Raw genomic sequence first — 13,652 nt, 5'->3', positions numbered from 1 at the left:
AATGTTCATAGCAGCACTGTTTACAATAGCCAAGACATGGAAGCAACCTAAGTGTTCATTGACAGATGAACAGATAAAGGTGTGGTAAATATATACAATGGAATATTACCCAGCCATCAAAAAAGAATGAAATAATACCATTTGCAGCAACCTGGATGGACCTAGAGATTATCATACTAAGTGAAGTAAGTCAGACTGAGAAAGACAAATATCATATGATATTACTTATATGTGGAATCTTAAAAAGAAAAAGATACAAATGAGCTTCTTTATAAAACAGAAATAGACACACAGACATAGAAAGCAAACTCATGGTTAGTAAAGGAGAAAGGTGGAGTGGGGTATAAATTAGGGAGATTAATATACACACTACTAAATATAAAATAAATATCAAATGCCTACTGTATAGCACAAAGAATTATACTCAAATTTAGTAATAACCTATAAGGGAAAAGAATCTGAAAAAGAATATATATATATTCTTATATAAATATATATGGCTGAATGTATATGAATAAATATATATATATATGACTGAATCACTTTGGTGTACACCTTGAAACTAACATGATACTATAAATCAACTGTAATTTAAATGAAACACAAACTAGGGTGAAAGGTTGACAGTAAAGGGGATAGAGATATAGGGGGAAGTGAATTCAAAAGTGAATACATTGTTTACCATTCATCAAGGCATCCAGTGCTGGATTAGAACACCAGGTCCCTCAAAGTTTCCATCTGGACACTGCCTTCAAGACGGTGTTCAAAGCCAACAGCTTCCATGAAAGTGAAAGTGAAAGTCGCTCAGTCCTGTCCGACTCTTTGCAGCCCCGTGGACTATAGAGTCAATGGAATTTTCCAGGACTGAATATTGGAGTGGGTAGCCTTTCCCTTCTCCAGTGGATCTTCCCAACTCAGGAATTGAACCGGGGTCTCCTGCGTTGCAGGTGGATTCTTTACCAACTGAGCTATCAGGCAAGCCCCCACAACTTCCATATTTCCACCAAACCTGTTTGTTGAGCATGTGTTAGGTGCAAGCCATGTTCATAGGTCTTGCATAGGCTATTTGACGGTAAAATGCAGACTCTTCCCTCAAGATTGCAGACACAGGCTTTCTCGTGACTTTGGCGGGAGAGATTCAGCCTCAGGCAACAGCACCTGCATCAATCCAGCTCTATGATACAGCACCCAGCCCCTCAGAGAGGACACCTGACTCCAGTGATGACCCGCAGCCCCCTTTGCTTCTACTTCCCTTTGAAAAATATCCTTTATCTCCTGATTCAAAGTTTACCTCCGGGAACAACCCTTCTCTTTTGCTCACACCTCTAGGCGAAAAGCATATGTCACAAATGCCACAGCCATATTTAGACGTGTCTGTTGTTCAGCTCCACTGAGCCTGCCCGCAAGTTACCTTCTCCATGGCAATTACTCATGAAATCTGAACGCGCCTGCAAATTAGTGTTAGGTTGCTTTCATTTCCCAATTAAATGCCCACCTGCTAGTATATCATTCCAGTTTGGTGTGGTCAGCCTTTCCCCCTTCAACTTTTAGGAAGAATAAAAAAAGGTATCTACCTTCTTTACACAGAGAATAATTACTGTGCAGAGCTGTTCACCTAAGGCAACAATGCAACATGCACTGTGAGTGTATTCGAAGAAGGGCCGGACAAGGATGAAGAAAGTTCCATGGTATAAATATTAGACACACAGGTGGATGGATTTGGATAGACCATATGGCCCCCTTCTGTCTTGAAACATACAGAATTATATTTTGTGAAAATCTCTTCAAGAACTATGTCTAAACAGTAAATTATGGCAAAGAAAATTCTTGTGATGTCTGAGCCGTGTCCATTATTTCGATGTCGATTTTGTATTTCTGGGGATATGTTTTCAAGATAGAGCTAACACACTTGTCATAGCCTAAATGAGGTGGCGGAGGGTAAGGAGGAGAGACAGGGAAGAGGAATTCAGTATTGTTTTCTCAAGAGAAGTGGATATATACTTGACTAACTCATAGCCGAGGAAAATGCTGGTACCCCAGTGCAGCCCCTGGAAGCAACCACTGTGATGAGAATCCAACGTTCTGAGCCGAACAACAGACACAAAATGCACCAGATAATGAGAAACAGTGTCATTTCTGGAAAACATTAGAGAATATTTTTCTCCCCCTCAGGAAAGCAGAGCATATGATTCTCATTCTCACATTATGACAGAAATGCTGCATGTACTCTATGTGGAGGATTGCCGCCTAAAATTCCGAGAGTCCATACTTGATGAGGAGCTTCAAACATGCTTCTTCAAGCCCAGTTTAACTGACACCCTGGTTGACAAGATAACAGAGTTTTGACAGCAACTCTGCACTAAAAGCATTTCTCTTCCAGTTTTCAAGAAGCTCTTCTCGTCCAGAGGTTTGGATATGAGAAGTCCATAGCCTTTCTGAGCAACATAGTCTGAGCCGTTGAAACATGGCCGGTGTTTGGTGAGACCACTCCAGCCTAAGAACAGCAGTAAGGTCCTTAGCATCGCGACAAAACGGTACTTCTCTGTCTCACTCACTTCTGGCCACGCACGGGCAGAACGGCCTGCCCCTCTAATCCTCATGCTCCCTCCCAAGGGACTCTGGAGGTTACTCCTTTATGCCTGAGGCCTCTCAGGTACTCTGTGGCCCCTTCCATGGCCCTTCGATCTGGCTTCTTGCTGAGATGCCTCCAGTTGCTACTGACACTCAACTTGTCACAGTGATCCCAGCAGCCTGATCCTTCCACTAGCACCTTAAGTGTCCAGGGCCACCGTGGTACTTCCGAGGTGGTACCAGAGCCTGCAATGCTTATGGAAATGCACCAACCCGGAAATACCTGTGTGGCTACTGGGGCAAAGGCCCTTGCTGGAGCTGTGTCACGTCCCAGCAACAAGCTGGAAGGGAGAGCATTCCCTCCGTCCACACTGGCGCTGTGCTCTTGTGCTGGCCAGGATGCTGCGGTTCCTCACATGCGATACAGGGCTCTTAGGGAAATAGCGCTTGTCTGTGACATTGAGGTCTTTGTTATTACTTCCTCTTCCTAGGGCTGCTGTTTGAGTCCTTGGAGGTTTGGGTGAAAGATATTAGAGAGATGTTACAGTGCCCTTAATCATGTTCTTCCACGTGTCTCAATACATACTCAGGCCAAGACCTTCCCCAGGAGGATTCCCCATCATCACGCAACTAGAACCTAGCAGAGTGACAACAGCACCCTCAGGACACTGGCACCAAACTGGGCCCCATGTCACAGTGCTACGAATTGAACAGAACAGTATTTCTATACACCCTTGAATTTCACTTTTATATAAACCAATACCAAATCTCCAGCAAGAAAGTCTAGCAGGTGTTAGATGATTCTACTGCAGGTAAAAAGAGAATCCATGAATCTGTAAAGAGGAATAATTTCACTTTTTCCTCTGTTCTCTTGTCATGGATGAGACTATGGGAGAGTGTCAGGAGGTAGCTCATCCCTCCGAAGTTTGGGAGAATCACATTGTCTACAACAAAGAGAAGAGCGAGTAAAATATAGTAATACTAAACATCAAAAAAGCAAATGAGCTAATCAGATAGTCTTTTCAATCTTTTGTCTACTCTGCCTCCAAAACTAATTTAGATGATAACTACAAGATATCATACCAACCTATTGGCCAGCAAGAAAAATTAGGCATTTAACCAACCCTTTTATCTATACAGGGCCAAGTAATTGCTTTGAGTCACTTTTTCCCACCAACAAGACTGATTCATAGATTGCCTTGGTTGGTTGGCATTTGATAAACACACTAACGGGAGACTCCAGAAGGAAGTCATCACCAGCCTCCGTTTTAAAATATCCTTTCTTTTTTAATGCATCAAATACAATAAAAGTAATTTTGTAGGCAATGTTATATGTTTTCTCAGTTCGTTTAATCATGCAATCCATATGGCTCAAGAAATAAGGAGCATGTTTATAACCTTTAAAGGAATATGATATCCTTCTAAACTTTTTAAAAACTTCTTCTAAGCTTCTTTTTAAAAGTTCAATCTGGGTAAAAGATAATGCTTTTCAACTATTTCTCATTATGAAAATGCCAACAGTACAAACCTCCTTGTTATATTTTATAGCTTAGACTTACTAAAGCTACGCAAGATGACTGCATTCGATATTTGTGAGAAGACCAAAGTGAGAAATCCATCTTTTAGACCCTGAAAACTGAAAAAGGGTACTGTGCCCCTCTCCATAAACAACCTAAAATGCTACCCATCAGGGTTCATCCTGAGGTTAGAAATCTGCCAGTTTCAGAGGGAGATAAGCATCTCCTTCAAGAATTTATAGCCTTTTCACCATTTCCTTGTATCACTTAACAAAACAAATACAGTCAGCTGATACGCACCCAAGAGGAGTATCAGTGTATTGCCTTTTCAGTTTCTTGTGAATTCGAAGCCATCAAAGACATAATTAAAACACTTCCACAAAAAGAAAGCCCAAACTGAGACAGCTTCAATCCACAATCCCTGTCTCTTCAGAACCTGTAATTACTCCGTGTACTCAGTGCACAAAATAAGGTTTGCTTATAATTTGGGGACCATGCTTTCTGTTTGTGTAAAGAAACCCTTGTGTCAAATGATACTCCATTTTACAGAATGGCAGCTCTTGGTGGCTCAGTGGTAAAGAATCTGCCTGCCATGCAGGAGACACAGGAGACGTGGGTTCAACTCCTGGGTCAGGAAGATCCCCTGGAGAAGGAAATGGCAACCCACTCCAGCATTCTTGCCTGGAGAATCCCATGGGCGGAGAAGCCTGGAGGGCTACAGTCTGTGGGATCGCAAAGAGTCGGACACGACTGAGCGACAACAACAACAAAGGTCTTCCTGCACTGAAAGACGACAGCACTTGGCTACCTTGATGTGGTCCCAAATGGGATGATTACAATGAATGTAACAGAACATTCTGTTATATTATGTTATCAAATGCAACACCCTTTCATAAACTACCTCAAGAGATAACAATAATTTTAATTTTCCTGATACCCTAGCTCATGGGTCTAAAATATATGTTTTTAGAAGATAAGGACAGCAGAACCCAGTGACAAAGTGTGGTAGTTACCCAAATTTTGGGAATTCCCAGGATAATTCATCTATCAGAAAAGGAGCATCAAGACTTCCCTAGCAGTCCAGTGGTTAAGAGTTTGCCTCCCAAGGCAGGGGCTGTGGGGTGGATCCCTGGTTGGAGAACTAAAATCCCACATTCCTCAATAGCCAGTAAACCAAAACCTAAAACAGAAGCAATACTGTAACAAATTCAATAAAGACTTTTAAAATGGTACACATAAAAAACTTTTTTTAAAATAGGGAGCATCATTTGTATTTGGGAAATCTGCACCAAACAGTGGCTTCTCAGATTTTCCACCATTTCTAATTTACTATGAATTATGGGCTATACTTTAGGGCCAAGGGAGGTACTAGTTTACTTGTCTCTGAGGGGGTCTGGTGAAGCACAGAGGTGGAGAGGATGGATTTTTTGTAGAGATCCCTCTGTGTCTATCCTGATAGAGTGAAGGGGTTGAAGAAGCAAAAAAAAAAAACCACAAGCATTTGTGCTCATCCACTCCCCTTAAGACATACAAAGCACCAACCAGAGTGCTCGTTTTGTGCTAAATACTGTGATAGATGCTTGAGATGAGAAGCCTTCAAATGTGCTTTACAACCAAGAGCTGGCACACATCCATTACTGGTTGAATCTCTCATTTCTCAGCTACTCTCTGATGCCTAAGTGTGAAAAAGTCAGTATGCCTGAATTGAATTTTTAGATCGCTTTACGTCAATACACATTTGTTTGTTTTCTAAATCAACAACAAATACAACAGTAAATACTTGGGCTGCTCAGTTGTGCAGCCTTGCCTGCTGCCTGGTGCTGAAACGGGGTTCAGCTTGTTCACTTCTGGATTAAGCCTCATTCCATGAAGGGGAGTAAATGATTTCCTTATAGAAAACCAGCATAGTGGTTTGTGCACACCTCTGTGTGTGTGTTTGTGCATGTGGCATATGCGCATGCGTGTATACATGCTGGCAGTTGTTTCCACATAGTTTAGAAATAGCTAAGAAACAGTGTTAAAAAGGTGGATGCAAAGGCAGTGTACTCAGTTTTGTCTGGGACTGACAGAGCCAATTGGAACCCCATATTTAGTTCTGATTTTAAAGTGAAGTTGCAGTTTGCACTGTCCACAAGCTGGAGAAAGCTCTAGTCCCTCTGAAGAAGCAAGCATGTGGGGAAAAGCTGACTGTATTAAATATCAGAAATTTTGTTTCCAATTAGTCCCACAAATCCCATGGATATAGCCTTGAGTTTTAAAAAAAAATGCAAATGTGAAAAAATCCGTAATTTAATAAAGATAAACCCTTCATGATTTCTGAAAAGAATTTCTGCCTAACCAAGCAGGGGAAGATGGACCAGCTGTTCTTGCTGAGTGAGGGAGCAATGCTGTTCCTCTCAGATCCCAGAGGGCATGCCTGCTCTCTAGGGAAGCACCACCCGCCCAAGCATCTTCTCTCCTGCTCCTTCACCCTGCAAAAGATACCAGGTTGAGAAGCTTCAGCATGGTAATTTACAGTTTGAAAGACTTCTGTTCACTTATTCATTCATTCAATTGTATATTAGCTCTTTCTATGTAAGTCTCCATCTATGTAAGTCTATAGATGCCTCCTTGCTACCAAGTTCAAGCTCATATTGCTTATCTCATGACAGCTGATAAATCAAGAGATAGGGTGTTGAGAAAAGGAATAGTACTACTATTTGGAAAGTCAGCAGATAGAGAAGATGGTGGAAAGGAAAGGAAAGGAAAGCCGCTCAGTCGTGTCCGACTCTTTGCGACCCCGTGGACTATAGCCTACCAGGCTCCTCCGTCCATGGGATTCTCCAGGCAAGAATACTGGAGTGGTTTGCCATTTCCTTCTCTAGGGGATCCTTCCCGACCCAGGGATCGAACCCAGGTCTCCTGCATTGGAGGCAGACGCTTTAACCTCTGAGCCACCAGGGAAGTAGTGTCCTAAAGAACAATCTTACCAGAGTTAGAATTCAGACTTTTTTTATACTAAAAGGGAGGGCTTGTGGCTGGTTATTTCAAACTTCTTGATGCTGGAATCCTTTGTTCTTACAGCTGTCCAATTAGGTCTGATCACAATGTTTCTGTAAACCTGCAACAAGACAACTGCTATTCTCTGTTCTGCAACTTTTTATGTCTATGCGAATGGGAAAATGTTACACCTTTAAAGGGCAGAGCCTTGCGAATGGGCTCTACTATGTATTTCAGGGTATAGGCAACATTCTTTTACAACAGGTGCAGAGCCAGCCTGGCTAAGCTCAGACAATAGAGTACAGGGTTAGAGCTAAAGGAATACATTCAATATGGAAGTCTGTTCTTCTCTCAGATTTGTTCTTCTGTTACATCCTCAGTGCCGCTTGCACTACAACGGTGATGGGGGGAAAAGACTTAAACTTCACAGCATGTCCTTGAACTGAAGTCAGAGAAAGTATCTATGGATAAAGACAGCAAAAGAAAGAAATTAAAAGAAAGGGAAATGTATTCACATCTCCTATAGTTTCCTTGCAGCTAGTCGAGTCTGACCTTCAAGATTAAAGCCATGTTTGACCATAGACTTGGTCTGCTGCACACGGTAGAGCCATGAGCAGTTTATCTATTGTGAGGGTTTCCTGCACCTGGGGTGTCAGCGAGTCCACTCCTAGATAACCTGACCAGGGATAGGCTTCCTCTGAGGATGTCTTTCCTCCGGGGCTCCCAGTCTTATTACACACATACCCTCTGATTCCCCTGCATTCATTCATAGGGAGGGAAGTGAGGTGATGTATTAGTTTCCTAGGGCTGCTCTAAGAAATTACTACAAACTGGGTGATGTGAAACAACAGGAATGTATTGTTTCGTGGTTCTGGAAATCAGAAGTCCAAATCACGGTGCTGACAGGACTGGCTCTTCTGGAGGCTCTGAGGAAGAGTCTGTTCCGTGCTCCTCTCTTAGCTCTGCTAGCTTCCCCTGCCTTGTGGTTGTATCACATGTCTCTGTAGTCACATGTTTTTCCTCTCTCTGCATGAATGTCCCTGTCTTTTTTTCCATCTTTATATGAGCCATGTTCGATTAGAGACCCACTATCCAGGATGACCTCAGTCAGTTCCGTTCAGTTCAGTCGCGCAATCGTGTCTGACTCTTTGCAACCCCATGGACTGCAGCACGCCAGGCTTCTCTGTCCATCACCAACTCTCAGAGCTTAATCAAACTCATGTCCACTGAATTGGTGATGCCATCCAACCATTTCATCTTCGGCCATCCCCTTCTCCTCCTGCCTTCAATCTTTCCCAGTATCAGGGTCTTTTCCAGTGAGTCAGATCTTCGCATCAGGTGGCCAAAGTACTGGAGCTTCAGCTTCAGCACTTTAGCATCAGTCCTTCCAATGAATAGTCAGGACTTATTTCCTTTGGGATGGACTGGTTGAATCTCCTTGAAGTCCAAGGGACTCTCAAGAGTTTTCCCCAACATCACAGTTCAAAAGCATCAATTCTTCAGCACTCAGCTTTCTTTATGGTCCACCTCTCACATCCATACATGACTACTGGAAAAAACATAGCTTTGACTAGATGGACTTTTGTCAGTGGCTTCATTTGAACTAATTGTATCTGCAAAGACCCTGTTTCCAAAAAGAGTCACATTCATAGGTATCAAAAACAGGATCTGAATCTCACTGTGGCACACAGTTCAGCCCACAATAGATGGCAAGGCATGTCGTACTCAAGGGCTTCTGTATACTAAAATTAGGTGTAATGCTTTTTCATTGGAATATAGTTGCTTTACAATATTGTGTTGATTTCTGCTGTACAGTGAAGTAAATCAGCTATATGTATTACTCAGCTATTAAAAGTAATGGAATGGAGTCATTTGTAGAGACATGGATGGACCTAGAGACTGTCCTACAAAATGAAATGTCAGAAAGAGAAAAACAAATATAATATATTAAGATATATATGTAGAATCTAGGAAAATGAGCAGATGAACCTATTTGCAGGGCAGGAAAAGAGATGCAGACATAGAAAGCAGAAATATGGATGTGGCAAGGATGGGGGATAAAATGATCCGGATATTTACATATAGTTTTAATATTATTCAGTAGGCAACACAAGGGAATCAAGGAAAGACATAGGAGACATAACAAGAGAGGAGAATCCTGGAGACCTAGACAGAGGCCATTGCGGAAGCTCAGACAGTGGAGGTGTGGCTGAAGCAGTGGCCCAGCATGAAGAGGGGAGGAGAAGCCACAAACCCCTTCTGTTTGCCTGCTCTATGAACAGGACATTCCATACACAGCCAAGGTCCAGGGCTTGGAGCTAACAGACTGTTCCTGCCACATCAAATCTACAGTTGGCTGCATGTTTATAGTGCAGTATCTTGAAAGACACAGACAAAATAACAGGGATATGTCCTACTGTTAGGGGGAGGAATTTACTTGTAAGTAACTCTAAGACCCTGAAAAACTCACAGGCAGGAGTCCTTCAGTGTTCAGATGACCCTGACTTGGGAAGAGGTGGGCACGTGTCTTCTCAAGACTCCCTTGGGATGGAGGAAGACACATGAGTGAAAGCGAAAGTCGCTCAGCCGTGTCCAACTCTTTGCCACCCCATGGACTATAGAGTCCATGGAATTCTCCAGTCCAAAATACTGGAGTGGATAGCTGTTCCCTTCTCCAGGGGATCTTCCCAAACCAGGGATTGAACCCAGGTCTCCCACATTGCAGGCAGGCTCTTTACCAGCTGAACCACCAGGCATGAGAGAGAAAGAGCCAATTCCATTTAGGAATCCCTCTGTCAGGACCTGAAAGAGAAGGAATGATGGCAGATCCCAAGCTGCAGATGGCCCTGCTCTCACTACACTCAGGGGGCAGAGCTCCCGTGGGGACTCAAGAGGCTGGTAGACAGGCTAGAAGTCCATCCAGAATTTCAGAGGCAGGAGGACCAAATGATTGATGCTTTATTCACAAGATCTGCATTCTCTGATGCTGTGTTCTGTTCAGCATATGCTTTTCATCAATTTGTGTGGATGGAAACCACCTACGAAGGACATTTTTTAAAAATATTCAGAAACTACTGAAGGGAAAGCTTCTAGAACTTGTCAGTGCTGGCTTTCACTTTAACATCACCATGGGGTTCGGTTGGCAAGGATGGGGTGAGACCAACATCATTATTTGATGTGAGAAATCTAATAGGTCCAAGGAGTGAAATTAAAGGCTGGGGCACCCCACCTTCTCTGTGAATGGTTGTACCATTTCCCATGGATTCAATCTGCTGCCCTTGACCTCTTGCCACCAACCGAAGATGGAATTTTCTATTTGTCTCTCATCATAAAGCTCATCACTTAAAAAAAAGGAAAATTGTGTTAAATTTGACTCAGGTAATAGAATTCTACAGGCTGCTGACTTGTGAGGAAAGTAAGACAGCTGTTTTCATGTGTTAAGAAGAACTTAAATCGACAGTTCACATAATCTTCTGTGAACATTTTTCCCCACTGTGTGTAGATAACTATGTTTGGCTTGCGATGTTAAATCTCTGAATTTGCACATATGTATTAATATGCAACCAGCGGCAGAGAACTAATTGTCCACAGCATAGTCTGACAGCTCATGTTCCAAATGAGCACTCTTTCCTGGGGTCAATCACCTTCAAAAAGAAAAATAAATCTTAACGTTTTCCTCTCAACCAACAGGGACCTTTCCTGTGTGCCGTTGACAAGATGTGGACGGACCTGGTCCAGGAGTCCTGAGGCTGAGACCTCACAGGTGTCTGTGCTCGTGTTCAAGCCAGCACAGTCAGTGAGAAGAGCAGCTGTCCAGCAGCCCTGAGAGTGGAGCTGAGAACTGTCCCCCTCCAGGGAGACAGGGAAGCTGGCTTAGTTGAAGGCAGGCCAGTTGGAGGGCTTGTAACAGGCAAAAAGTGCTGACTGCATTCTCTGAATTTTCAAAATGCCCAATAGGAAGGGAAACCCAGAAAAATAAGCATCAGCTCAATCAAAAAGGGGAAGATCTCAACTTACCAGAAGGAAGAAGGTCTGTGATCCAGGATATGAGATGTTTAAATGGCATACCGCATTTGGCGATCTCTAGGACAACATGGGAGCTTCCCAGGTGATGCTAGTGGTAAAGAATCCACCTGCCAATGTAGGAAACTTTAGAGATGCAGTTTTAATCCCTGGGTCAGGAAGATCCCCTGGAAAAGAGCATGGCAACCCATTCCAGTATTCTTGCCTAAAGAATCCCCACAGAGAGAGAAGCCTGGCAAGCTACACTGGCTAGTCCATAGGGTAGCAAAGAGTCATACACAACCCAAGTGACTTAGCATGCGTGCACGCATGACCACCAACTATCTTGCTCTCAGGAGATTTTCTTCTACTTTTTAAAAAATAAGGGATAGGACTGGGCAGGAAGTGGGAGGGAGATTTAAGAAGGAGGGGATTTGTGTCCACCTATGTTTAATTCATTTTGACGAATGACAGAAATCAAACCAATATTGTAAAGCAACCATCAATCAATTAAAAATAAATATTAAAAATAAATAAAATAATACTTAATAAATAAATATATAATATGTAAATCCTACAATGAAGCAATAGTGTAATATCAAGAGTAAAGTAATAAATACATGAATAAAATACATAAGTAATAAGCACTAGTTGTACAAATTATAAACATTGCAAATAAAGCTGAGCTTCGCCCAGACCATGCTCTTCCCCAGACCTGATTTCTGTTTCAAAATATGTTTTATGCAATAGGTAATCTTCTCTGTCCTTTTCCAGATCTTTGTCTTACATGCACACACATGCACACAGACAGCACATATTCTTGTAGGGAGTATTCTATTCACACATGATAGATACTGTCCTACTACATATATTATTCTATATTTTTCATTTCAAAAATATTCATCTTGCTTATCTTTCCATGTCAGTATATACTGAGCCACCTTTTGCAAAGTATCCCATGATATGGATCTAAAGAGTTTATTCCCTTATTATAGATATTTAAGCTGTTCTTAAGTTTTTTGCAGACAATGGTGAAAGTATCAACTTACAGGCAGCAGTGTATAGAGAACACATTTCCTCCCACACTTGCCAACACTTGGTATCATTATGGGGTCCTTTAAAAAGAAAGTGTAAGCCTGGTCTGTCCTGGGTGACTTGGTCAATCACTTACTGAAAGACGGAAAGTCAGAAAGAAGATCTCTCAATGTCCACAGCAACTCATTGATTCAATGATGATGAGTAAAAGGATTCTATGTGATGTTCTACAGGAAGATTACCTGGAATGGGCATATTTTTTTAAAGGGTTTTTTTTTTTTTTATGTAGACCAGCTTTAAAGTCTTTATTGAATTTGTTGCAATATTGTTTCTAAGTTTTGGTTTTTCGCTCATGAGACCTGTGGGGTCTTAGCTCCCTGGCCAGGGATTGAACCTGAGGCCCCTGCATTGGAAGGTGAAGTCTTAACCACTGGAACACCAGGGAAGTACCAGAAAGAGGTATATATTTATCAAATATGTACTTGTATTAATTTCAATACATATATACTCACTAGAGGGGACAATATTGGCCGCGGGATCAGTGGAGACATCTCTTCCCACGTTTTATCCCTAAAGCGAATCTGAATGCCATGAGAAATATCTATCATGTTAAGGCCCTTTCCCTGCCACAATGTGGGCTCAGCCAAGTGCTGGGCTCTGAAAATGGACATGAAGGACACTTTGGCCATCTCTCCTCGCAAAGAATGCACATTCAGAATCCATCAGCTTCCAGTTCAAACCACAGAGAGACTGACTTGCTGAGGCAAAGCTGCGCTGCCTGCACAGTATAGATGCCTCCTGGGAGCATTCCGAGGGTGATCATAATTATCAAACACCCACACATTCTTTATACAGGTGCTGTCAACTGCTTCGCTCCCAAACACGTCCCTTCCCTTGTCCATGAATTGCCAATAAACCCAGATTCTGCACTGGCTGCCATTTCAGAGCTGCTGTTTGAGGGCAGCCTGGGGAACCCACAGTGGCTGGACAGGGACTCCCTGAAGCCCTGAGAATGATGCAATAATTGAAAACAGGGAGGCTATGTGTCTTTGTGACCCAGAGGAAAACAGATGTTTGCACATAGTGACCGATGACCCTGGGTTACTGCCCTTCTTTAAACTTTAAGCTAACCTAGGGTAAGATAACCATGTTTTTAACTTTGAAAATCCAAAGAAAACCAACTCCTCTTTGTTGTAAGGATACCTCACATGCACCAACTTTATAAGTGAGCATATTACTTAAATCGGTACTTAGATACTGACTCAATTAAATTCACAGGTGGTAAAATCTGAATGTGCTGTAGACAGAGCAATTTATCTATAGATGCTCACGTTTTGCCGAAAATAGAATACAGCATCTTCTACAGATGCTCTTCCCATGTTAGTTCTTATTTTTTCTAAAGATTAATTGCTTCATGTAGTAGACATTCGTTATCTTTCTCCCTCACACAGAGAGGAAGGACGTTTGAGGGGGGAGCAGTTCACGTAGCTCTCCAGAGGCGGCTGGTGAGCTGAAGGGGAGATGCAGCTGTCTGCGCAAAGTTGACAT

At 42.4% G+C, this 13,652-nt stretch overlaps 1 long non-coding RNA gene across 1 annotated transcript; it reads right to left on the bottom strand.

Moving 5' to 3' along the window:
- Window positions 1-7,208: 7,208 nt before the first annotated feature.
- LOC145532083 (uncharacterized) lies at window positions 7,209-13,089 on the bottom strand. The gene is made up of 4 exons (XR_014072972.1): window positions 12,617-13,089; window positions 11,085-11,257; window positions 10,297-10,408; window positions 7,209-7,528 (listed from the first exon to the last, which is right to left on the bottom strand). It is a non-coding gene; the product is annotated as an uncharacterized LOC145532083 (long non-coding RNA).
- Between the last annotated feature and the right edge of the window lie 563 nt (window positions 13,090-13,652).

This window comes from Giraffa tippelskirchi, chromosome 13 (assembly GCF_054371585.1).
Source record: "Giraffa tippelskirchi isolate mGirTip1 chromosome 13, T2T-mGirTip1v1.2.pri, whole genome shotgun sequence".
NCBI lineage: Eukaryota > Metazoa > Chordata > Mammalia > Artiodactyla > Giraffidae > Giraffa > Giraffa tippelskirchi.
Note: the sequence above shows the minus strand (reverse complement) of the source record. Positions and strands in the feature narration are given on the sequence as shown.